General features: G+C 42.8%; 1 non-coding gene across 1 annotated transcript; it reads right to left on the reverse strand.

Annotated features, from left to right (window-relative positions):
- Positions 1–5,540: 5,540 nt before the first annotated feature.
- Trnas-gga (transfer RNA serine (anticodon GGA)) lies at positions 5,541–5,624 on the reverse strand. Its single transcript is given in 2 exon segments — positions 5,541–5,575; positions 5,585–5,624. It is a non-coding gene; the product is annotated as a tRNA-Ser (tRNA).
- Between the last annotated feature and the right edge of the window lie 3,061 nt (positions 5,625–8,685).

The following is an 8,685-nucleotide window of genomic DNA, read 5'->3' on the forward strand; positions in this document are numbered from 1 at the left end:
GTGCATCTCTAGCACTGAGACTGAAATATTCTGAAGCTCCATCATGCATAAACCACATGTTTCTTCTTACTAGTAGAGGTATATTGTCTAGTAGGTCTTGGAAGGGGGGGGGGGTGTTCTGAAGAAAGTTCCTGTAGTCAGCACCTGTAAACCGTTCTGGGAGAACGTAGTGCTCCACCAAACAGTCACCCAAATTCCAGTTGACACATTAATCTTAAACTAATGAGGGTGTGTAGCCTGTACTGTAGTACGAGGTATGTCACCGGCTCATATGTTCTGGTTGTGCAAAGCTGTTATTCCAGAGGCTAAACTTTGCCTCGTTTGCGAACAAGGCTGAAGAGAACAACAACGGATTGGCAATTTGTTCTCCCGTGATGGGTGATGGGCAGGCGTAAGTCTCCGTGCACGTCGAACATAAGGATAGACGACTTGCTCGTGAAGTATCCTCCATGCTGAATTTGGAGATGTACCACATGCCAGGGCGTTGTTCTGAGCTGATACCTGGCTCTTCTTCGAAAGTCCGTAGAACGTGTTCTTCCTGATCAACAGTCTGTGGTGCTACGGACTCTGTTTCGGCAAGGCAGCGATACACAGCACCAAAGCTTCGGCGGCTCGGTTGCCTTCAGCCTTGAAACGCCGTCTGATACATCCGTGCAGCTTCGTGTCCAATACCATTCGCGTGGCTGTACATAAAAGTCGTATCTGCCCGCTCACGAAATGAATATCCTGCCTCGTGTGAACTCAGAAGTTTCAATTAACTCACTAACTGTAGTACATGTACACAATGGACATGTTAAAAGACAGACGACTGACGAATGTAAACTAGTTTCCCCGGCAACACAATGCCATCTACGATGCAATGTGTCAACGAGTGCATATGTAGATAACTCAAGTTGTTGGATTGCACCTGGAAATCGTTGAACATCAACTTTCATTAATAACTCTAAAACGAAGGCTGTTGGCATATATGTTTAAACGAGTTTTTTTTCTTGTTTTGGTATAAGGAACCTGTCGCCAAAGTTCGGGAATCTATTTTTGAAACCCTGAATATGTCTCAAGCTCCCGATTTTGTGGTCTGCGGGTTATCCGTGCACAGTTCGGTGATTTCTGAAAAATAACGGAGAAATTGTGCAGTATTGTCACAAATTAGAACGATTATTTTCGTTTAGAATATAAATTTCTGGCTGTGACGATGTAGACCATGAAAAAAAAAAATCAGCGAATGGTTAACTTGCGGTGTCTATGAACCGGGATCTGAACAGCGAAGTGACGCGGACATAGCGAACAAAGGGTGTCCGGCAGTCGAAGGGTGCGAAGATGGGGCGATCCAGGAACCCGTTATCACGCACACCGAAGCGCTGAAATGCCTAGGTCTTTGCCTGGGGTATGAAGGACTATATTCGTTTGACTATATCGATGTTTTGATTCTGAAAAGTAAGAACTGTCATCGGGAAAAAATGAACGGAGAAAAACGAAGAGCACAATTTGCCGAGAGTGAACTAAAAGCAAGTGATAAGAAACACACTGTGCTTTAAATGTAATCTTGCAAATTGTAAGTTCCAGGCGATTAGCGTGCGACTAATGCAGTGGGCGCTCGAATATGACTTGTAGAAACAGTAAACATCAGTCTCCGGTAAAAGCATATTTATTTTGAATCATATGCGCAGTCTCGGGTTCGGATTAACCATATAATCAGGTATTTGATGATAATATAAATACGGACTCACCAGTTGTACTCTTGAGTCTTGCCCCGTTTTATAGTTCCTTAACACCACTAGAAATACTGACATAACTCGGATTATGTGCCACATTTACTATTGACCTATTAACAAACTGGTATAACATGGCAAGTACTCGTCGCACTCGCTGACAATACTCAGCGGTTAGCTGTTTACATTGCTTAGCACAGTGGCAGTACGTTAACTGTAATGTTCAACAGCCACTGTAGAACGCGGAGATGACTATAGTATCCTCACACCTCTCTCTACGAATGACTGACCAAACCGTGAACAAGTCACATGTCTGCCCCCCACACCAAAACGACAGGCGAACTACTTTTTTGACAAGTAGCACATTCCACATCTTTCGTCTAAGACACCGAAAGCACGTTTCAAAATCTATCATAATGACAGACATTTTACACGCACGCTGAATTAAAAGTAAATTAGGTACAATAGAGTATTTATAATAATTTTAATTGCAAACCATACTTATCCCTGCAAGACGAACGTACAATTAAATGTATACAAAGCAGGTAATATTTTCATAACTGAAAACAAAAACGAATGCTTGGAAAATCACTGGACCAGCAGAAAGAAACACTTCATGGGTTAAGCCTAAAAGAACTGTGAAAATACTGTCGTGCTAGTGGCAATATACTTCGAATGACTGCTTTTTATTTTTTTGTATTTTTTGAACCAGAATTGGATTCTTTCGGTTAGATCTAACTTGGCAATTTAAGAAGAAAGGAGAGTTGATTTTAGAAAGGGTAAGCCTGTGCTGTGTACCCACACTTACAAAGTTACGAGAATGGAAAACCAGTTGCATTCAGCTGCTCTGTCAGTCGCACTGGATGTGCTGGTGACCAGCAAAACGTCAAGACACACTGCCGCCTGGTCATGGCCGCTTTGACCTGCTATGTCAACTTTGCCTACCTGGCGAGCTGAGTATGACAACATGCGAGTGCGTGGGAGTAGGAAAAGCGAAAGCAGGTGGTTTGTTTGCGCCCGAGAAGCACCCGGCATTCTACGATACGACAGACGAAGTACCGTCCCTTTCATCATGCATAACACCGTCAACTTCCAACAATTTTAGTGGGACACAGAGAAATTAATATTCATTCGTTGTGAAGCAGCATCGGTACTTAAGAAATCTAGCTGATGGTTTCAAATACCTTGTGAGACTTTGACCTCTGTCAGTGAGAATCAGGTCACCAGACGTACCTCGTCATATTTATGCAGGGTGCCGGTGGGGAACGTCAGTATTCAGGCATATGACGGGGACACTCATCTGAAGCAAAAACCTTCATACGAACATACACCCTATTCTGAATACTTTCCGAGAAAGAACAAAAATGGTTGAAATGGCTCTGAGCACTATGGGGCTTAACTTCTGAGGTCATCAGTCCCCTAGAACTTGGAACTACTTAAAACTAACCAACCTAAAGACATCACACACATCCATGCCCGAGGCAGGATTCGAACCTGCGACCGTAGCGGTCGCGCAGTTCCAGACTGTAGCGCCTAGAACCGCTCGGCCATAACGGCCGGCGAGAAAGAACACATTTAATGTACATTGTTATTTATTATTCTATACAGAAAAATAATTTTTAAAGCGGAATTTTCCGTGTTCATTCGACAGAGTGGTCCCAAATAGTTCAGTGCGATATTTGTTTCAACGATATGTATTAGCAAATGTAGGAGGGTGCTCAGGACAGAGAGATACGGAGGTTGTCCAGTTGACACCTGTCTGAGGACAGATTAATTGGAAGAAAAAGACTAGCAAGTACAATACAACACAAAGAACGGCTTGTACTCCAGCACCGAAAGCAACGCCCCGATCAGCGCTATGTACTACCGCCATGCAGCAGCTGGTCATTCTTCTGTTTTTCTGTATCTGCCAATACATACCGATAAACAAATAACGCACTGAATAATTGGGGATCGCTCTATCGAATGGGCACGCAAAATTACGCTTTAAAAATCACTCTTCTTTGATGAATAATACATATTCATGTTCTTTGGTCTTATATTCATCATAGAGTGCATTAGTTACATACAAGTTCTCGACAGTGTGCGTGATTTTTAGCATCTAGTAGACTGCAGGAAAAGGTTCCCACCTTGGAACTTAGCTTTGCCGTATGTCTGACACGATGCGTCGCTTGTGAAAATTGCTCGTAAGAACTTAGGTTTTACCTTTTTGTGGGAGCAGCTAGCAATGTATTATGCAATGAAACTTCCTGGCAAATTAAAACTGTGTGCCGGACCGAGACTCGAACTCAAGACCTTTGCCTTTCGCGGGCAAGTCTCGGTCCGGCACACAGTTTTAATCTGCCATGAATTTTCATAACAGCGCACACTCCGCTGTAGAGTGAAAATTTCATTCTAGAAACATTCCCCAGGCTGTGGCTAAGCCATATCTCCGCAATATCCTTTCTTCCAGGAGTGCTAGTTCTGCAAGTGACGCAGGAGAGCTCCTGTGAAGATTGGAAGGTAGGAGACGAGGTACTGGCGGAATTAAAGCTGTGAGGACGGGGCGTGAGTCGTGCTTATGTAGCTGAGTGGTAGAGCACTTGCCCGCGAAAGGCAAAGGTCCCGAGTTCGAGTCTCTGTCCGGCACACAGTTTTAATCTGCCAGAAAGTTTCATAACAGCGCACACTCCGCTGCAGAGTGGAAATTTCATTCTATTATGCACTGGTTTGACACCTAATAATGACGAAATAGTATGTCTTTGATTCATTCACAAGAACAAAGCTGCTCGCCATACTTGAACTGCCGTCGCTTATTCTTACCAGTTTTCGCAAGATCTGGACGATACGCACACATCGGTATCATATGTTGGGTAACTTACTCTCGTACTTCTAGTTTGAGCTGGAGGCGAACGAGAAAGAGGTACGAATAGATGGGTGCATGAGCGACTGGAAAGAGGAGGTGTAGGGGGTGGGGGGTGAGAGACCGTGGACGGTCACGGAGGAGGAAGAGGAGGAGGTGGTAGGAGAGGCAGCGTAAGTAAGCAAGCAAGCAGTGCACCACTTAGAAAATAGGACAGTGTGTGTCATCGGTGTCAGCAACGGTGGAGACATCCATCTACTGGCTGCGATCTACGGCCCTTGAATTATACCCGTTGCTCCAAATTCGGGACAATTACCTCCTTAGCGCATACAGCGCTGTGCGATTACCGCCAGTGCGAGGTCACTTAGTCACTCGCCGGCGCTGTGCAATTATAAAATTCAGGTCGTCTGGTTTTCGCAGAAAATATGGCGCTCTGGAAAGCGCCAACGCTCCTTACTACAGAGTCGTTATAGGGCGATAGTGGTGGTAACGACATGGCGGCGATAAAGACATCATCACAACGTTAGACTTTTTCCTGCTCTTTTCAATCGTGGAAAGGCGCAGGCAGTACTCTCGTCACAGTCAGTATCACAAAGTTCTCACACTCTTGTTGCAGGTGTCATATCCAGACCACCATCGACACCTGTGGGAAAAAATGTTACCTCAAACTCGACAGTGTATGGACGGGCGTTCGTGATGTCATTACAGAAGACGCCACAAATAGGACACTAGCATATGATTAGAGGTGACGGGGCACGAAGGCAGATCAGCATCCCACATAGCGTCGTGATGTAATCCACGGGCAGAAGCAGAGCTGGCGCAGTGGGCGGAGAATGTTCGCTAAGGACGACGTCGTAACAGATTTTCTTAACATTCAAAAATGGTTCAAATGGCTCTGAGCACTATGGGACTCAACTGCTGTGGTCGTAAGTCCCCTAGAACTTACAACTACTTAAACCTAACAAACCTAAGGACATCACACACATCCATGCCCGAGGCAGGATTCGAACCTGCGACCGCAGCGGTCGTGCGGTTCCAGACTGTAGTGCCTTTAACCGCTAGGCCACTCAGGCCGGCTTTCTTAACATCCGAAAAGCACAGCGAATAAGCAATTCCTAAGTATGCAGCCGTCATTCGTGTTCCGCGGCCAGATCACAGTACAGTCGAACAGTGTTACCCGTAATTTTAGGACTAAAGCTTAATTACTTTCCATAAAACGGACCTTGTGACCGAGCGAGATGGCGCAGTGGTTAGCACACTGGACTCGCATTCGGGAGGACGACGGTTCAATCCCGTCTCCAGCCATCCTGATTTAGGTTTTCCGAGATTTCCCTAAATCGTTTCAGGCAAATGCCGGGATGGTTCCTTTGAAAGGGCACGGCCGATTTCCTTCTCCATCCTGCTCTTTTCAATCGTGGAAAGGCTTGCTCTCCGTCTCTAATGACCTCGTTGTCGACGGGACGTTAATCACTAACCTCCTCCTCCATAAAACGGACCATATACATATATCTCATAAGAAATTCGAAAATGAACTACAGATGTTTTTCATCCGTTTATATGAAGAATAAATATTATTGCACTGCTAATTTTAATTGTGTTACGCTCGACAGACTTGTATATCTTTAAGGGAGTGCCTTATTTTTTGCGACTAATAATTTACGTAGTAATATTTCTCCACTATTACCACGATGGAGTGCCAAGTCTGGCAGATTCTTACGGTATGTTTGAAATTGAAGGAAATGAGCTTAAATATGATTCTAGAAACAGATTCATTCTAATTTCCAACGTCAAGTGAAACGTCTACTGCTTCTTCGTATGTTTTTGCTACTGTCTTCAGTGAATTTCGTCACACGTTGCGTATAAATGAATGACTGCTACTGCACTCAAGTCCTTTTATTACTGAATAATTTAAACGTGGTGATGCGAACGTCAGCTCCAGCACATTACGAACGCCTGACTGGGATTTATTACAAATAAATGGTCGATACCGTTCATGGAAGACATAGGATTCACAAGGGAACATACCCATGTGTAAATAAACAATCTTGATGAAACTTGGCGGGTATGCAGATGGGTCAAAAAACGCAATACATGTTTTTGCTTTTCCGCCCAGTTTCACTTTTAAAGGACAAAACACTCGCCGAAACGTAATTTGGCATATTATGTTCAGAGGGAATATCTCTGAAACCATTAAACATAAAAAGTGTGTTTAATATAAAAGTTTACATGTAATTAACGGCATTGGAAACTCTATAATCAAATTTTACAATAATCTGAAATTTTGCAAAATACTCCACCACCATTAATTATTTCTGAAAAATTAAAACTTTTGCTACAACATAAATTAAAGAAGCTATCACGCCACATACATCCATGTGTAATAAAGCTGGTTTCTGAAATATCATTTTTGGAAATAAGATGTGCACAATGTGCTGTGTGTATATTTTAACACATGTAATAAAAATATCTTAACGTTCATTATTATTGTAATTATTTTTATTGTTTTACGTTGTAGATTCATTTTTTATTCGCTTTTTAATTTATTTTTTCACATATGTGTATTTTGTTAATCGAAAATAAGTGACTCATTTTTATGATACAAAATCACTGCAATAATGATTATCTATTTAAAAGTGCTTAAAACATTTTTTTTACACCATGCACATAAATGAACGAAATTTCTTCACATAAGGCACGCGACGGCCAACACAATATAAAACAAAATTCGGCAGGATTCTCAAATTGCGGCGAGCGATCTTATAAATTTCCTGAACTGTACCAAGGATAAAATCTGGTGAGCTGAAGTCTTACATTGTCAAACAGACATTCGACAGAAGTTGCTTTCCCTGTGTGGGAGAAAATTTGTATTGTTGTTAAGACTCTTGGGTTGGTCAATGTGGAAGAATCATTTTGAGGAGCGTACCTCTCACTTCCCGCCCGCGCACGGGGTTTCCGGTTCGATTCCCGGCGGGGTCAGGGATTTCCCCTGCCTCGACATGACTGGGTGTTTTTGCGTCGTCTCCATCATCTTCATTCATTCCCATTACGGTCGGAAGAACGCAATGGCAAACCACCTCCGCTAGGACCTTGTCTAGTATGGCGGTGCGGGTCTCCCGCATTGTCCCATACGCTCCTCGGATTATGGGACCTCATCATCATCATCATCATCATCATCATCATCATCACCGCCACCACCACCACCACCACCACCACCACCACCACCACCACCACCACCTGAGGACGAGGAACTTATTCACCTGGTGATCCCTAAAAGCTCGACGGGACAGGTACACCCATTGGAAGTATATGGGATTCCATGTTGTAAGAACTTTGCGAAGAAATTTCGAAATCTAGTTCTGCTGAATGATTATGATGTCTGTCTCTTCTTGATAAAAAAATACAATCGCGCTGCAGTCACAAGCTCATGATCAGTTCTTTTCGCCAAGGTTTCAAAATGCCATGAAATATGCCTGGTACGAATCAAGATATGTGGAGGACCCTCCGGCACAATTTGAGAATCCTGCTGAACTTTGTTTTATACTATGTTGTCCGTCTTGTGTATTACGTGAAGAAATTCCGCTCATTTTAAGTGCATGGTGTAAAAAACTTCATGTTTTACGCATTTCGTTACAGATAACCATTAGTATAATGACATTTTATCTTAATAATGAGTTACTTTTTCTTTTCAATCAACAAAATACACATATGTGAACAGTACCCTTGAAAATCACGAATATAAAGCGTCAAATAACAATTTAAAACATAACACAAAAGAATGAGAACGAAATCTTTCGCGACGGCACTCTTGTGTAAAACATTCTCAGACTTCCTGCCGTTGCTACTGACGAACACTAAAGAAGTACTCATCGAAAGCTCGAGGTTTTACCCTGGACTGACGCGGCAACAAGTCCGAGAATGTTTTATACAAAGTATCAAAATAATGATGAACGTTTAGATATTTGAATTAGGCGTACTAAAAAATACTCGGAGAGCGCATCGTGTACAGTTTATTTCCCAAAAACAATTTTCAGAAACCAGCTTTCTTTCTTACACATGGCGCGAAAGTTCTTAAACTTATGTTGTAGCAAAAGTTTTCATTTTTCAAAATTAATTAACATTGGTGCGGTATTCTGA

This window comes from Schistocerca cancellata, chromosome 9 (assembly GCF_023864275.1).
Source record: "Schistocerca cancellata isolate TAMUIC-IGC-003103 chromosome 9, iqSchCanc2.1, whole genome shotgun sequence".
Classification (NCBI taxonomy): domain Eukaryota; kingdom Metazoa; phylum Arthropoda; class Insecta; order Orthoptera; family Acrididae; genus Schistocerca; species Schistocerca cancellata.